The following is a 19,058-nucleotide window of genomic DNA, read 5'->3' as shown; positions in this document are numbered from 1 at the left end:
CAGGCTCCTCTGTCCATGGGATTCTCCAGGCAAGAGTACTGGAGTGGGTTGCCATGCCTTCCTCCAGGGGATCTTCCGCACCCAGGAGTCAAACCTGAGTCTCTTACATCTCCTGCATTGCAGGTGGATTCTTTACCACTGAGCCACCAGGAGAGCCCGGATTAGTCTCCATATTAGGGGCTTATATAAAATCTTCAGTATCCATATCAACTCTGCAAGATGGCCATTACAGTTTTCCTTGTCCAAATGAGGACACTGTGTCTTGGAGAGGTTAGTACATTGCTTTTTGTTCCAGCTTGTGTGTGGTCCTAGTGGATTCAAGCCTCCAGAGCTCATGTCCTTCCTGTGGGTCCTGGCCACTCCTCAGTCAGTCTTCCTTGTGCCATCTTAGTGCTTTTCCTCCATAACTTATCACTTGACCCTGGAAGTTCCAGTTTCCTGAGCCAGCCCCTTGGAGTGTCTGATGAGTTGATCTCAAGTTTCTTCGTCTGTTGAGGGAACTGGAAATTCTCTGAGTCTCCACCTCAAATTCCATTTATCTTGAATTCCTGCCTCCTCAGCAAGTGGCCTCCTCAGTGGCTGACCAGTTGAGTGGTGGCTAGTGGGTGTTTGTGCATCTGGTTCTCGTCTCGGCTCTGTCTCTAACTCGCAGGGTGACCTGAGGATGTCATTTAACCTTTTCATGTCTCTGGTTCCCCAAATATAAAATGAAGGTATTACGAATGATCTTCGTTCTGAGGGCTTGCATGGACTAGCTAATTAGGCCCTGGACTACATTGTAGAACTAAGAAGCATATTAATTCAAGTCAATAAACATTTACTGAGTTGCAGAACAGGTGGAGGCATGATGTACCTGGCCTATGGATGCCCTATTGTAAACATTTCCTTCATCTGCACCCCTCTGAGATTCTACCCCACATCTAGGAATGCCTTTATCTTCACCTACCTGTTTCTTTAATTTCTCTGTGTGCCAAGACTCACTCTTGAATGCTTTTTCATCCTTCCTCAGTCTACTTTGTTTTCAGGGAAACAGCATATTTCCTTATTGTCCTTTAGGAAATTCTGTTAGAATTCAACCAGTTTGGAAAATGAGCTCTTCCTACTCTGCTAAACCGGTCATAGTTCTCTGGGTTGGGGCATAGCATGGTCCAAAAAAGTCTACACAGCTAGCTTAGAGGAACATACTTTTTATTTTTTTTATTTCGAACATAGCACCTGGCCTAACATTGAGTCTTCCCACAGTGAGATCATGATAGTAACAATAGAACCTTCATGAATTTTGGGCTCTCTGCCAAATGCATCCATGAGTCTGAGATACAGCATTCCTGAGATTCCCAGGTCAGATCTTCCTTGGCCTCTGTGCCAACCCATGAGATAACAGCATGCTCTGAACAATTCCAGTATTGTGTTCACCTCTCTGGAGCTGGCTCTCCAACGGTTGAAACTTTACCTTATTTTTTTTTTTTTTTTGAACCTATTTTCTTATATTTTCCACTTGGGATCTTTTAGTAACAAGACAGCCTCCTGGGACTCTGTTGTGAGCCATTCTGGAACTGATGGGTATTTTTACATGTGTGTACATTTGCTCCTATTCTTTTTTTTGTGTGTGTGACCTAGCAGAGGGAAAAGTCTCTGTTTGGCTGGAGGTCTGGGATGATTCAGTCTCTACTGTTTTGGTTGCATTAATTAATGGAGCAAATGTCTCAGAAGCTTAGTTATCATAGGGATACCAGGGGAGGGTCTTCAAAGAATCTCTGCCATAGTCAAAGATGCATAAAGAGAGTATTCTAAGAGTGAATAGCCCTGTGGACCAGGAGCAAAACTGCTGAAAAGCACTGGTGGAGGGTCATTCGCTCCCTAGTGTCTCTATGCTCCACTTCATCAAGTTTGTGAAAGTTGCTCAGCTGTGTCTGACTCTTTGCGACCCCATGGACTATACAGTCCATGGAATTCTCCAGGCCAGAATATTGGAGTGGGTAGCCTATCCTTTCTCCAGCAGATCTTCCCAACCCAGGGATTGAACCTAGGTCTCCTGCATTGCAGGCAGATTCTTTACCAGCTGAGTCACCAGGGAAACCCAAGAATACTGGAGTGGGTAACCTATCCCTTCTCTAGCGGATCTTCCCAATCCAGGAATCAAACCAGGGTTTCATGCATTGCAGGTGAATTCTTTACCATCTGAGCAGACAGAGAATGCTCCATTTCATCAAGTTTGAGCTATGTCCATTTCTTAAAGCTTTTGGTCTGTGATAGGTGTTGTTCAAAACATGATGTCCAGTGATTTGAAGCAGAAGATTAGAGGAAAAACTACTATTTTGGAAGAATAACAACAATTAAGCATCTGAACTTGCAGAACAAAACAGAATAAAACAAAACACCCCAAACTTGAAGCAATACCAACAAACAAACAGACTCCAAACCTGCAAGAATACTGTTAAAGCCTCCTCTCTACTTCTGGTATCATCTCTGGAAACCAAATTTTATTAAAAATACAAAAATGGGATAAAATTTTTGAGACCATTTCTTGTCTGTTGGGCTTCCCCTGCCCCCCCCCCCCTCACCGCCCAGGTCCCTTAATTATCAGATATCTATTGTAAGGGATCCAAATATATCTTGAAGACTTTGTCTTATCCACTGAGTTTATTCATCTGACAACATTAGGTTTGCAAGATGGGTTTGCAAGATGAAAGATGTCAGGGAGGGTTTTATAGATTGAGGATCTGTTAGGGTTTTCTGAGATTGGGATCCACTTTTTTAAAAAAGCTTTCCAAGGTTATGACTGACGTGCCAGAAGGCCTGATGTCACAAATAGCTATCTGAGACAAAGTTGTTCAATGAGGTTCAATAGCTATACTGTATTTTGCTGTGTCCTGTAGCATTTCAGTGTCTAGATGTGTTGTCCTTTAAGGACCACCACTGCAGAAATGCATCCTCTACAACAGAGGTCCCCAGCCCCGGCAGTGTGACCTTTTAGGAACCGGACCACACAACAGGAGGTGAGCGGCAGGTGAGTGAGGGAAGCTTCATCTGTATTTACAGCCGTTCCCCATCACTCACATCCTCTTGGTTCATGGAAAAACTGTCTTCCATGAAACTGGTCCCCATACTAAAAAGGGTGGGGACCACTGCGGTACACTAAGGTTTCTTCTAGGTGGGAACATCGTGGTCCCTTATCTTTTATTTCTACCATTAATTTTGGAGAAACTTTCACTCCTGTAGGAATGTCAGCAAAGCTGACATTCCCACAGACCCTGAGTCCTATTATTTATGAAATCAGTGATTCTATTCATTGTTACGCACAGTAGGACTGGCTTCATACTAATTTTAGAAACTCTTTCCTCTTGGGACCACACAAACCATGAAATGACCTGGTTTGCCTTTTAGGAGATAAGAAATCAAAAGCATTCAGTCTTGACCTTTTAAAATTTTTACTAGTCTAGTTAAAATTCTTACTAGTCTTACTAGACAATTAGAGATTTTTCATGGAACCATAGTAGAGTGGTTCATGATTGCTTTGTAAATTTATCAGTTGCATACATTTAAAAACTGTCCAGAATTAGAAGAAATATCATGACAAGTATTTTAAATATTCACTGTCAGAAATGTACCACAGACCAAGGTCCTACCATTCCCAGATGGCGCGTTTAGAATTTCTTTTAACTTTGCTAACATTCTGCTGCTTTGATTGAGGCAAGATGAAGAAATAATAAAACAACTCAATGAAAGTAAATTAAAATGCTAAATGTTTTTAATGATGTTAAATGTTTTGAATTTGTTAGCTCTGTTCTCTGTGAATTAAAGGAAGAATATGATCTCTGGCTTGGGTAAAATACATCTGAATCCATGTTCTTCTCAAATACATTTGGAAATATTGGTTCCTATAATTTGATCCCATCGATATAGTGAATTTACTCCAAGCAAATAATTAAGAAGTGCCCAAAGGTTTAACTACATGTTGATGATAGCAAAAAATTGGAGGTAACCTGACATTTAGGTTGCCCAGTCTTCGAGTTAGACAATGGCACACGCATGCAGTGGACTTCTTGTAGCCACTTGTAAAGATGTTGCAGAGGAACATTTGATGATATAATAAGATGATCAATGTACACTGAGTGAAAAATGCAGTTCACAAAATAGTATACAGCATTTGTTTTTAACCCTTTGGGCTTCCACATATGTATTTGAAAATCTGAGTGAAATGTACATTATCCTGGATGGTCTCTTCCAAGCTTTGCTTTTAGCAGTTTACCCATAAAACTCAAGTTTCTCCTTGGCTTGTAAGTTAGGTAAATCATGTAGTACTGACTTTGAGACTTCCCCCTAAATTTTAAGCTTCATACATAACTTAAGAGGAGATCTACTATTCATGAAAATGATTTTAATGTTCTTGGTGCTCATTTTTGAAGGTCTCTCATTCCTTCCATCTAATGTGAAATATTCAACAGAGAGCTTGACGTGTAGTAACAAATATACAAATGATACTGCTATTTTCACTCACATGGGTTGATTTATCCATTCAAAATTTTATTGAACAATTACCTTGAAATGACTAGCCAGTGGTGAAAAACACTGGTATCATTCATTCTGTTCCCCTATAGCTTCTTACTGTTTATGGGGGCATGCAGACATCAATCAACCACTGAAGGAAAAGGGGGAGAACACTACAAGGTGGAGATAGAGAGTACCATGTGAACATAGATGGGGCCTCAGCCTCTTCTGAGATGTCAGGGAAGCTAAGATCCTAAGGGGAAGTGAGATTAGATTGGAAGTTGGGGTACAGTGGATGGGAAGGAAACAGCATTCCAATAAGAGGAAACAGCATGGGCAAAGGGCTCTGAGTTGACACTTGACATAGATTCCAGTAGATTTCATAATTTAGAAAAGGTGTACTCTTAGTCATTGGCAGTCAAGAGAAATGTAATTACTACTCTTTCCTTTAAAATGGACTTCTTTCTGTTTTTAAAGTTTGTCTTCCGTAACTCTATTTAGATTGGACGTCCGTTGCAATTATGGTGATCTTCCCAATAGCTCCAAGTATATGTTGAATGTATCATGGAAAGTAAGCCTGCAAGACTGTTCCACAACAAAGATTGACCAAAGAGAGCATTTGATCACCATTATTTTTCTGGGAGGAGAAAAAGGTTCTACTTGCCCCATAATGTGTACAGATGGATATAACTTTCTTCCTTTGAAGTCTGTTTGAATATATAAATAGAAGCAAGGTCACTAGAAATTAAGAATATGGTAGATCATTTTGCAGGCATATCTGACTAGACTGGAGCCTCTTATCGAGTTGCAGTTATATCAAATTTTGCAGCAGGCTTGAGTCCATGAAACCAGATTTTGTGGAAGAGAAAGTTCAGTGTAAGTTCACAAACAAAGGATGTGACAGAACCACTTTGCGAATATCAAAGACTGAAAAAAATGTTACTTCCCTATATTTAAGCATTACTAGCCTCCCTCTTCCTACATAACATCATGTAAGACAATATTGCAAACAAATGCCCAGACAGATGCTGAATTATTTATAAGAAACAGACTACTGCCATGGATTAGAGAGAAGAAATAACAAAGCAAGAAATAATACTGTTATAGAGACTGACAGAGTAAAAGCAGGGTCCCCTGATAGCTGAGTTGGTAAAGAATCCACGTTCAATGCAGAAGACCCCAGTTCAATTCCTGGGTCAGGAAGATCTGCTGGAGAAGGGATAGCCTACCCACTCCAGTATTCTAGGGCTTCACTTGTGGCTCAGCTGGTAAAGAATCTGCCTGCAATGTGGGAGACCTGGGTTTGATCCCTGGGTGGGGAAGATTCCCTGGAGAAGAGAAAAGCTACCCACTCCAGTATTCTGGCCTGGAGAATGCCATGGACTATGTAGTCCATGGGGTCACAAAGAGTCAGACACGACTCAGCGACTTTCACTTTCAGAGTAAAAGCACTTCTGTCCCTGGGTTGGGAAGATCCCCTGGAGGAAGGCATGGCAACCGACTCCAGTATCCTTGCCTGGAGAATCCCTTGGACAGAGGAGCTTGGTGGTCTATAGTCCACAGGGTTGCAAAGGGTCAGAGAGGACTGAAGAGATTTAGCATGGGCAGAGTAAAAGCAACAGAGTAAAATCACATAAGCAAATGTGTGTGAACAGAATCTGGAGATTTACACCCACAGGAAAGCTGTACGCTGTCACTTGCTTCATGTAGATCCTTACTTGAGAAGAGAAACAACACCTGGGAAATTAACTGTACTGTATTACTTAACATTTATTTATAACTTTTCAACAATTTCCATAACCAGCATTATTTAGTCACAGATGTCTTGGTAATCAGGATCACAAGCTTTAACAGCCATATTTTTAAAAAGAGATGATTTGTAGTATCTCAAGGACGTTTGACAACTTTGAACTTTCCAGTCCTTGCCTATTCACTATTGTGTTTTTACAACAGACTACGTCAGTGATGGCAATTAGAAGATTTTGAAGCTCTGTTCTAGTGCTTTTTTCAAAAGAAATATCTAAAGACTGTCTGTTTCTAAGGGTTTTATTGTTCTGTTTTTTTTTCAGACATAAGTGGCCAAGATAGAATTTATATTTTGGCCAAGAGCCAAGAGAAAATCTCAGTGGTTACCACTGGAGTAGGGACACAGAAGAGCTAAGAATCTTGAAGGCCCTTTCTCTTCAGAAAGTTATTCTAGGGTGAAGGTGTGCCCCCAAAGCTTCCTGATGTGCCACATCTACTAAATCCTCCTAATTTTAAATTTAAGTCTGAATCAGATTTCCTTATAACAAAATTATATTTAAATTAAATCATAGCTTTAAAAATTAAAATATCGATAATCCTTTCTCCTCCTGATTAGAATTTAGAAAGTACATAATGTACAATGAAATATATTTTTCCCTCTTGTGGGTAGGGACTTTTTCCTGAAGTCAGATTTGCCTCTTCTTTTAACTCTTTCATCCCTAATGCCTAGAACAGTGCCTGGCCCAGAGTTGGTGCTCCATAAACATGAACAAATGAAATAAGGTATTTAAGTGATTAAAGTAAACCAGAACAGAAACACTCATATAACCTATATGTATAGACCTTAGTCATCTTGAATCACAAAACTAGTCACATTTGATACCCACTTTATGATGCCTTTGAACCTCTGCCTGGCTCTATGGGAAGCTAACTCCCATCAAATAGCCCCAGGTATTTCTTAGAGGTCCTGAATGTGAGGGATCCCATGTGTTTAGAAATGGAACCAATAGGTTCTTTTCTAGCCATGTGGCTGAGCCACTATACCCAGCCAGACTCCATCTATAGCACTGGGAGAGAGGTTACTGTTTTCCTCTTTGCTACTCTGTCCTAAGCCTGACACAGACTCTTTCCTTAGTTGCTCATAGCACAGCTGAATTGGGGCTGCAATTTGGGGTAAAACTTGTATAGGGTGTTAGAGTTAAGAGTTTTGTATAGGGTGTTAAAAACAAAATTCAATTGGGTAAATTTTAAGATCTAGTTACTCAATAATTCATGGATCAGGCGGTGTCCCACTGAGCAATCAGAAAGGTCCTCCAAGGGCTCACACCAAATAGGAGAGTTTTATAGGTAGAAGTGGGGAGAGACAAGGAAAGAGCAGCTTACCTCATCTTTTTTTTGGAGAACAGAAGGAGTTTATCAGGTGGATTACCTCACTAGTGCTGACCTGGAAATTCCAGATTGACCAGTTTAAGATTATGTTCCTGGGAGGAGTTGAGACCGCAATTAGGTTAGGTATTAAATCTTGATTTGCTGATGTGGATCTTAGCACAAGTGACTCCATTTTGGACCTGTTGTTTCTTTTTAACCTAGTGAACATCTCATTGATTACTGCTGTATTAGGTTCTGCATAGAACCCATGAGTTCCAAATCTAGACACATGAGTTTGAAGGCACTCAACCTGTCTAAGTGTGGCAAGGGTCAGTTCCTTCCCACTGCTGGGAGTTCCTTCTCTTAGCTCACAATGTCTTTAAAAACATTTGCAAGTACATGAGGTCTTAACGCTTGGGCCAAACAACAAATGCTAAGGCCATCCAGGTATAGGTGATCAAGGGTACTTTCACCACAAAGGTGAGAGCTGCTGCTGCTTGAAAAACATAGACATGAACTAAAAGGTGATCCTGATAGTAGGTAATGAAGCTACAACTACCTTTGAACAGAGGAACATCTACTTCTCAGGCTAGATAGCCAGAAAGTTTAATTCAGGTAGAAACTGCCCTGGGTTGTGTCAGAATGCCAGATCTTACAGTATGTTGTTGACTTCAGATTCAGCCATAAAATTAGGCTAGATTTTAAAAAATAGGAATCCAAAGCAGGTTTTTATTTTTGTCTCTTAAGGTTTAGATTTGTTTTTGAGGCAAAAATACTAGGAGATGTGATGCAGAAGTAGTGGTCAATTTAACACAAGTCCACTCCTTGCTCCCCATCAGTTTCACATTCCATTTACTTTTGGGGCCCACCCTTGGTTCCCCCAATATGTGGAGAGGGCTGACCACACTGGGCACTCAATGTAATGAAATGTTTTACTTGTGAGTTTTATATCAACTCACAAGTAATTGCAGAACAACCTGTGTTCTACAACTTTCATCAGTCTAAACCTTTGTGAGCAAGGCATTGGAGCTTCCTTGTCTATCATTATTGAGCTAACTTTGTGGCATTAAATGGAGGAGATGATGGCATTGCCATTAAGATGTGAAGTAGGACTATGGGCATGACTATTCCAAGGCTTCCATATAGTTGCCAAACTCTCCCTATGTGGGTGATTTAAATGAACCAGTAATTTTGCTGAGGTTTTTTGTTTTCTTTTTAATATTTCCTTATGTCACTCCGAGTTTTACATTCCTTCCTTGTTTATTTATATCACATGAATTCCTCTTACTGAAGAGAGAAGATGTGATGTAAGTTAAGAAAGAACAAAGACTCTGGAGGCAAGTGGGTCAGTTCTGAAATATTCTAGTCACATGACCTTGGACAAGTCATTTCCTTTCCTCTGAGCTGCTTTGCAAAATAGGGAGATAATTCCTTCCATCAGGGCTACTGAGAGGCTTAAAACTGTATGAAGGTAACTTTGCAAAATGCCTGTCACATTGTCAATGCTCAAAATGGGTAGCTACTATTATTCTTGATTTTATCTTTCATGTTTCTAGTTTCTTGGTGGAAGAGTCATAACTACTTTTTTTCCCAAAGGTACACAACAGGATCGTTGATGGTGTTTGTGTCTGTATCAGCATTAATTACTCATCAGCCTAAGCCATGGAAGCAAGTGTTCTTACTTCTTCTCCATACCCTACTTGTGGGAGGTCTCTCCCTTCTACCCACTTTTCTCATTCTCCACCTCTTTATCACCCACTGTCACCCCTTTATCAAGGTAGAAAATGTGGGCACACCACTACCAGTTTTCAGCATAGTTTTAATTTAAAAAATCCCATATAATCCCATAACACTAGGTGGTTTCTGTCTAAAAGTCAAAACCAAGACTATTGTGTAGACCAAAAAACATATTTGGCGACTGGCTTTTTAAATTTTTTTCTACCATTTTTCCTACAGTGTACACTTAATACAACTCTGAGACTCTTTGAGAACAAGCTAGCAGGAATTGGTGAAACATTTTTATAGACTAAAAATTCCACTTACATCCTTGGTTTTGACCCTAGTGAATAAAGGAATAAGAATGCTGAATGGTCTCCTCCCAAGAAGGGGGCCTGGAGTGGGGGAGATCCCCACTCCATGTCATTAGCAATTGACATGCCTCAGCCATGCTTCTTGACTCACCTGCCAGCGTCTCTCAGACATCACTCAGGCTCTGGGCCCGTTCACCTTCACCCCACACTCCTGCCCTGGCCATGCCCTCAGCCCAGAAATACTCCTACTCTTCTGGGGGAATTAATGCATTAATGGCACTTATTGGAAGAGATAGTAGATCTGGAAAAGAAAACCAAAATATGGTAGAGTGGACAGAACGCATCTTGGGAAGTCATTGGCAGACGTAGCCTCAAGTCTGGACTTCTGTGAACCTCTGAGTAAATCATTTAGCTTCTTGAGCCCGTTTACTTTATCTGTAAAACAGTGTTTCCTTTATTCACAATTGGATATTTATTGAGTTCTTAGTAATTGCCAGGCATTGCTCTAGGTAGCCACTATGCCAGAGAAGAGGGTTAGAGGAAGTGGGTAAAGGGAGTATGAGTCCAGTTTTAAAATAGGTCAGACAAGGCTTCACTGAGAAGGTGACATATAAGTGAGCATTTGAAGGAAGTAAGGGAGTAAGTGTTGAGGGTATCTGGGGAGAGAATGTTCCAAACGGAAGTAGCTTGTGCAAAGGCCCTAAGGTAGGAGGGAGCCTGACATGCTGGAAGAATAGTGGGCAGACCACTGCGGCTGCAGCCCATGAGGAAAGCAGACAGTAGTGCAGATGGGGTCAGAGGGAAACAAGAGGGAGCTAAGTTGTGTGCAGTCTTGTAAGTCATGGTGAGGTCTTGGGTTTTCATTGTAAGAGAAGATGGGAAGTCCTTGGCGTGTCATGAGCCGAGGACTTAGGTTTTGGAAGGGTCACTCTGGCTGCTGTGTGGAGCATAGACTGTAGGTGAGCAGGGGTGTGAAGCGGGGCACAGGTTAGGAGGCTGTTGCTCTTAAGGCAAGAGGATAGTGGTTTGGACCAAGGAGTAACTGTGGAGGTGGTTGGATTCTGGACGTATCTTGAAACAGAACAGTTTGCTGATGGATTGGACTGAGCGTGAGAGAAAAAAATAGTTAAGGCGCTCTCAAGGGTTTGGGTCTGAACAATTGGAAGAATTGTGTTGACATTAATGGAGATGGAAAAGCTGGGGGAGGAACAGATTTGGAGTCGGAGGGAGATGCGGAATTTAGTGATGATAATCATATCTGCCCTGCCTCCCTCATGGGATTAAATGTGATGATTCATGTGTAATTTACCCTCCCAATATTCCTTACAGTTCCTAGTATTCAGAGACTCTATCCCTTTCCATTCAGATGCCGTCTGTACTGTGGAGAGTTGCCTCTCGTTTGCTCTCAGCTGATTGCAGGTGGTAGTGGGTGAAGGGTTCCTAGTACGTGGACTCTTGGATCTGACAGGTATTATCTGAGCTATATTTAGGTGGATATTTTAGGATGGGTTTTCACAATCATGACTCAAGTATGACTTAACAGTTGATACCTTCATTTCTCCCCAGCAGAATATTGTTTCTAATTTTTCTTTTATATAGCAACTGATGTTGCCATGCAGATCTTTTGGTTGCTATGAGATGGTAACATTACTCTGCCCCACGATTGGCCGGGTCCTCCTAAGCAGTGTAGTTTTCACTTGGGTGACTGGCACTGAGCTGTTACTATGGTGAACTTTACAATTTCCTTTGATTGGTGGATTTCAGAAATAGGTCATCAGTGGAACTCATTATATTTCATAAGTAGAACTGAAAAATAAGTATCATAACTTTTCCCCATCACCAACATGAAGGAAATATGACATTTAATGACATAATGAATCTCTGTTTGATGACTTAGGAACATGTTGAGAACTGAAAAGTAATGATAATCCTGTACTAAATTTTGGTGGGGATATTTTCCTTCTTTCTTTGAGTTGACTATTCAGAATTAGGGACATCAGGCTGACCAGAGTTGGGGTGTGACTGGGGAGATGTACTTAGATTGAAAGGTAAACTCTCTTCTCTCTGTAGGATTCAAGGTGATGCTGGGGGCCTAGGTGTGGAGGTTAGGAGGGATGTGGGCTCCAGGCAGTGCTGATTCATGCTGCTTCTCAGGAAAGTGCTCTCATGGTCTCAGAAGTGGCTAAGCCTTTGGTCATCAGCTTTGCCTCTAGAGTGGAAAGCTATTGAATGTTCCTGGATGTACATGGCTTGATGCAGGGGTTCAAGAGTCCAAGCAGGGCTTGTACTAGCTGAATCCTTCTGTCTCCCACCCCTTCCCCAGTTTTACTCTGGTGGGTAGGCAGATCTTTAACAGTCAGACTTCTACTGACCTTTGCTCTCAACAAATGGGAAAAGAGGGTAGAGGAAAGCATTTTAACCTCTCTGATTTTATAACATGCTTCTCTATAAGAAAAAGTAGGAGAAAGCTGGAAGAACCTCAGAAGGATGAATTATTTTAAGTACGTCTGGTCTACCTTTGTCCAACACTTGACTAACAGGTGTTATTTGGAGTGATAGGTGGGGGAGTAGGGGCAGGGATAGCAATGAAACTGTGTGGGAGAGCCAAGGAGCCCCCAAGTGGAATAGGTAACAGATTAGGGTGCTAGGGCTAATATTTGACACCTAGAGGGGATCATTGCTAATGCCTGTTTCCTATATGACAAACTTATCTTTGGTAATAATCACACAATGAAATAAAAAATAAGAAAAAAGAAATCTTCTTTTATGAAACTTTGTACCATATTAATTTAAAAAATAAAAAATATATATCACAATCTAAAAAAGGAAAAGTTACAAAGTAACATTTTTAATTTCACTAATGTATTTTTGAAGAAAGAGATGAAAACATAGACCGACCTATTGGTTTTATACAGTAACTTTATAGTTTCTGTTTTTGCAATTGCCTTCTGCAAATTTGTCAGTGAATTTGTCAAACTTGTTTTTCTTCCCATAATCATGATTTTGATCCACCTTTGATCAAAGAACACTTTTCATTCATTTTAATTTTAGGAGGTTTCTTTCACATGAAGCAACAGTTTAAATAAATAGAAAGTCTTCAACTTAAGGATACTTTTGGCAGAGATGCATAAAAATCCCATTACACAATAAAAGCTAGAAACTTTAAACACAGTAAAAACTCCAAGTGATCACATAGCATGACAGAATTGAAGAAACTCTTCTGTTTGTCCTTACAATCACTGTGCAGTCATTTATTTTGAATCAATTGTTTGAACACAGGAATTTGAAGGACCAAAGAGATTGAACACATGTGCCCAAAGCAAGCTTCCTTATGCACTTACTCTTAAAATAAAGGCACAGAGTTAATTCTCTGAGTCAGCTTCCACATAGAATATATTTACTAAAGGAGAAGCAATAAAAATATGCTAAATTGAAGCTTACATTTATGTTGTTAAACCTCAGTATCAATTGTAGTAATTGTTTGGAACCTAGACCAACGAAAGATTTTTTTTGGTGAGGGCAGAGCAGTTTATCATTGACATTGTTTAGAACTGTTTGCCATCCTGATAATAGAAAGCAGACTTGCTTTTTAGCTGATTTTATCACTGTTTTTAAGTCTCCTTCAGGCCACGTACCCCTGGATGGCCCGCCTCTGTGAGGGACCACTCCTCTTGCCCCCAGCACTGCACCGGAGTATAATCACTGACTATATCTTGCTGGAGACACAGTATAGCAAAAGGTGATGACGCAGGGGATTGACGCAATGACAGGCACTGAGAGACTGTTAGTCAGCAAATATCTGGTAAATTCTCTGACCCTGATACAACTAAATGGATTTTTTTTCCTCAAACATTATTAGCTTAAGTATCCTTCTTTCTCGTAAAAACACTGGTGATTCCTGCAGCTTTGCATGCTTTCTATATAGCTCTTCTGTGGCCTGACATTTTCTCCTAAACTTCCTGCTATTTTATTTTCTGTTCTGGGGCATTGTTTTTAAGCCCTAATTTAATTCTGCACTAAAATCAACCCCAAGCTTATCTTTACTAGTAAAACATGTGACATGCTTTGCTGAGTCTTTAGAACTGGTTGAGTCATGGAGCAAAGGCATTGGATGTCTGAAGCTGCAGGGACCATTATCAGGGCTAGAATGATTCGTAAGGGAAGGAGGAAAAAATAAATAGCAGAAGTCACGACTTACCCTTCAAGGTTTGCTGTATATGACACCCCTTTTTTTTTCCTTTCACTGCATCAGACAGATATATTTAGATCCACCCTTGTATTAATAGATAGTTTCCTGGGTAGGGTGATTTAAAAGCACTGGTGCTTGAACTTCTTCCATTAGCTCTCTATATTCCTTTAGCTTAAATATTTGTTCTCCACAGGCCTCTGGAAAGCAGCTGCCTCTGGAGTATAGGTACCCCTGGGAAAGTAGCATGTTGCTGTTGCTGCTGCTGCTGAGTCGCTTCAGTCATGTCCGACTTCGTGCAACCCCATAGACAGCAGCCCACCAGGCTCCCCCGTCCCTGGGATTCTCCAGGCAAGAGCACTGGAGTGGGTTGCCATTTCCTTCTCAATGCATGAAAGTGAAAAGTAAAAGTGAAGTTGTTCAGTCATGTCCGACTCATAGTGACCCCACAGACTGCAGCCCACCAGGCTCCTCCGTCCCTGGGATTCTTCAGGCAAGAGCACTGGAGTGGGTTGCCATTTCCTTCTCAATGCATGAAAGGGAAAAGTGAAAGCAAAGTCGCTCAGTTGTGTCCAATTCTTAGTGACCCCATGAACTGCAGCCCACCAGGCTCTTCTGTCCATGGGATTTTCCAGGCAAGAGTACTGGAGTGGGTTGCCATTTCCTTCTCCAGAGAAGTAACATATCCAGTCTCTATCACTTTAGTATAAATGAATGTATTTGATTGCTTCTTCTGTCACCTGAGCAGCAGGATGTGGGCCCTGGGTAATTAGAAAGTCATGGAGACACTTCTCAACTCAGCCCAGCTCAGCCTTGAATGTGTACATTTGTTTTAAGGTCTTCCAATTCCCTCTCTGAGGATAAGCAATAGAAAAAGGCCCACCCTATTGATAAGTCTGAAAAAACTTCATGTGTAAGGAATAGTATGTTTTAATTCTATTGCTCTCCCAAGAGCCAGAACATTCTCCTATCCCACAGCACAGCCCCCGGCTTTGCCCCAAGAGCTGTGGAGGCCTCGTGCCATCACTTGTGTCTCATTTTTATTCTACTTTGCATATGTCTGGGGAGAGGGCCCTTTGAGATTTCCTCTTGGCTGAGATTTAGGCTCCATAATAGCAATGGATCCACACTTCTTAATCCAGTGAGGCAGGTGGCAGCCAGCCAAAGTGGCCTCCGTGGAGTGCGTTGGTAGGAGTGGCACTTTCAGAATGCATTAAAATATCAGGAGCCAGCCAGGACAAAAGCCCAGACTGACAGCACGCCTCTAAGAAGGGCGCCTGTACCAAGGTTTAAAAAAAATAATAATAAAGGAAGGAAAGTATTTCTATTGAACCAAATTATTGTTCTGTGCCAGCTTTTGTTCCTAGAAGTATTGTGTGTGTGTGTGTGCACACGCATCTGTGAACATGCAGATGACCGGTTATTCATAGAGGCGCCTACCTGAAAACTCACACAGGCAAGTTGTAGAGAGGATGCTAGAAAGTGTTAAGAAGGCAGCTGAGAGGATGCCCACGAAGGTTATCAAGAGCAAGTGAAGTGACCTTGATTTTGTTAATACTTCTTCTTCCTCTCAGGGTTTAAAAATATGTGTGTGTGTGTGTGTGTGTGTGTGTATGTTTTAGTCACTCAGTCATGCCTGACTCTATACAACCCCATGGACTGTAGCCTGACAGACTCCTCTTTCCATGGGTTTCTCCAGGCAAGAATCCTGGAATGGGTAGCCATTCGTTCTCCAGGGGATCTTCCCGACCCAGGGATCGAAAACAGGTCTCCAGCATTGCAGGCGGATTTTTTTTTTTAACCATCTGAGCCACCAGGGAAGCCCCTAAAAAATATATTCATGTCAATATATAATCCAGGAATGTTCATTAACTGCCTACTTGGGTGGTTGTGTTCATAATATCTATCTATTCCAAACACAAGTTGTTAACAGGAAGTATGAAAACTGCTCTGGCTGTGGAATAGTGTCTGCTATTCTAAGGTTTAGAACAGCGTATATAAATGTGGTACCACACAAATCCACCCTCCCTTCCATGAGTCGTTGTTCTTCACTATACACAGGTATTTTCCCATGAATATGTGTACAAGACAAATATTTTCAAATAAAATCATATTTTGATTGCTCTACAAAAAAGCAAGTGCCTGTGGCAAAACTTTCCTTTCTGAAAAGTATGAGTAAGGAATGAGAAGCTCATGGGCCTGGTCATTTTCCCTCTGTGGGCTTGGTTTTCTCATAGACAGAATCAGAGAGTGCAATAAACGGTTTCTAATACTTCATCCCAGTTTTATCCTTCTGAGTTCCAAAGCTCTTTTAACAAAATCACCTCATAATTCGTCCATCATCTTTTTAAATCCAGAATTTTGACTCTGGGCTGTCTTACTTAAGAAGGGTTCACCTGAACTGGTACTAACAGGTTGTCTTAATGTATTATTCCTTTCCGCTGTTCTTTAGGGATGAAGTAGAATGAGTCATAAGTGAGGAGGTTATAGAGGCACAAACGCATCAACAGGAAGACAGAGACAGGAAGAGGGGTAGCGAGACGTCAGCATTTTCCCCAGACAGCTGGAAAGCAAAAGCAGAGGCCCCTTGTTTTTGCTCACTGCTTTTGTAACACTGACCTGTCAGCGTGGGACACCTGGCCACAGAGCACAGTCAGGAGCATTTCCTGGAAGCCCGCAGGCCTCGAATGCAGACAGCTGCCCTGCAGGTGTCTACAGGAGAGAAAAGTCTGGGAACTGCTTGAATTATAGGAAGTGAGTCTTAGGCAGGACTTCTCCAACCTTTGCCCTGTTTGACAATTTCTTGAAATTCTCCCCATACCAAAATTACCTTGAAAGAGGTTTTTTTCTTAGTATTTTCCACTGTGGGAAATTAAAAGGCTCTTACTTGGTGATGGTAAAAATTTAGTAATTTTGCATCCTTGGTGCCTTTTTCGTGATTTATATCCTTTCTGCTGGAAATAGCCTACTGACCAAGAATATTTATTAACATACTTTGAAGGAAAGTGACAGCAAAATATGATCTGCCTCTTGTTGTTGTGTCTGTCTCTTTGTGACCCCATGGACTGCAGCATGCCAGGCTTCCCTGTCCTTCACTATCTTCAGCAGTTTGCTCAAACTCATGTCCATTGAGTCAGTGATGCCATCCAACCATCTCATCCTCTGTCATCCCCTTCTCTTCCCGCCTTCAATCTTTCCCAGCATCAGGGTCTTTTCCAATGAGTCAGTTCTTCACATCAAGTGGCCAAAATATTGGAGTTTCAGTTTTAGCATCAGTCCTTCCAGTGAGTATTCAGGGTTGATTTCTTTTAGGACTGACAGGTTTGAACTTCTTGCTGTCCAAGGGACTCTCAAGAGTCTTCTCTAGTATCATAATTCAAAAGCATCGATTCTTCAGCACTCAGCCTTCTTTATGGTCTCTCACATCCATACATGACTACTGGAAACACCATAGCTTTGACTAGATGGATCTTTGTCGGCAAAGTAATGTCTCTGCTTTTTAATATGCTGTCTAGGTTTGTCATAGTTTTTCCTCAAAGGAGCAAACATCTTTTAATTTCATGACTGCAGTTACTGTCCTCAGAGTGATTTTGGAGCTCAAGAAATAAAATCTGCCACTGTTTCCACTTTTCCCCCATCTATTTGCCATGAAGTGATGGGACCAGATGCCAAGATCTTAGGTTTTTGAATGTTGAGTTCTAAGCCAGCTTTTCACTCTCCTCTTTCACTCTCATCAAGAGGTTCTTTATTTCCTCTTCACTTTCTGCCATTAGAGTGGTATTATCTACACATCTGAAACTGAAACTGAAATCTGCATATCTGAAGTTACTGATTTTTCTCCTGGCAATCTTGATTCCAGCTTGTGATTCATCCTCTAAATCACACAAATTACTCAATTTGTAGATGAGTAACCACACCATTTACAGAAAAGAGTAACTTGGTTTACCTTAACAGCCATTCTCTGAGCATCTATTCTTTGTCCAGTAGTGTGTTAGTGATGAAGTGATCAGGCCTTTCTTGCTGTATTTTAATATTCCTGAATCCTGTCCATCTACGGACTGAGTATTTATATCCCCATTGTTCTGATGTTGAAACTCTACCCCCACAATATGATAGTATTAGAAGGTGGGGCTTTGGGGGAATAATTAGGATTAAATTAGGTCATATGGATGGAGCCCTCATGAATGGGATTAGTATCTTTATATAAGTCATGAAAGAACTGGCCTCCCCTCTCTACTCAAGACCATGTGAAGTTACAGGGAAAAGCCGAGAGTCTGCAACCCAGAAGAGGACCCTCACCAGGATCCGACCATGCTAGCACCCTGATCTCAGACTTTCAGGCTTCAGAACTAAGAGAAATAAATTTCTACTGCTTATAAGCACCTCAGTCTATGTACTTTATTATAAAAGTCTGACACTAATACACCCTCTGTTAGTATTTTCCAGAGCCACATATTTATCTATTGTCCTACCTAGGATTTTGTGATGTGCAACAGTACATATCAACAAATTCTAGTTTAACTTTGGTTGGTTATAAAGCAGCAACCTTGCCAAAATTCTCTGTTCTGCATTTTGACCTCATGCCAATTAGTGGCTTTCTAGTAATGCTTGTTTTCTAATACTGTCTTCAATTTAGTGTGTGTTGCTAGATTAGTTGAACACTACTAGCTCATCTATCTTATAGTTTCAGCACAATTATTGTGGCAGCTTCTATTACCACAGGAAGGGGATTAGACTTTAGTCTCCCATTGGTGACTGTACTCTGTTTATGTGTGTGAGTGCTAAGTTGCTTCAGTCATGTCTGACTCTTTGTGACACTATGGACTATAGCCTGCTAGAATCCTCTGTTCATGGGATTCTCGAGGCAAGAATACCAGAGTAGGTTTCGTGCCCTCCGCCAGGGGACCTTTCCATCCCAGGAATCAAATCTGTGTCTCATGAGGCTCCTGAATTGCAGGCAGATTCTTTACCACTGAGCCACCAGGGAAGCCCCACTCTGTCTGTACATGATATTAAGAGGCTATTTTTTTGTAAAATCATTTTCAAAAACCATAACCCTCTTATTAATTGTTTAAGAAAACTTCTATATAATCTTGACTGAACTGATGCAGGTAAATATCACAAAGATAATCCAACCTGGAGTGGGATACACTCTTGTTATACTGTAAAAGTAGAATGTCAAAATTCTCTAGATATCTCAGGGCTTGTCAAAAGAGGATGCTAAGGGATCCAGGGCCACT

The sequence above is a fragment of the Muntiacus reevesi genome, chromosome 3, assembly GCF_963930625.1.
Source record: "Muntiacus reevesi chromosome 3, mMunRee1.1, whole genome shotgun sequence".
Taxonomy (NCBI): domain Eukaryota; kingdom Metazoa; phylum Chordata; class Mammalia; order Artiodactyla; family Cervidae; genus Muntiacus; species Muntiacus reevesi.
This window is presented reverse-complemented; position numbering follows the sequence as displayed.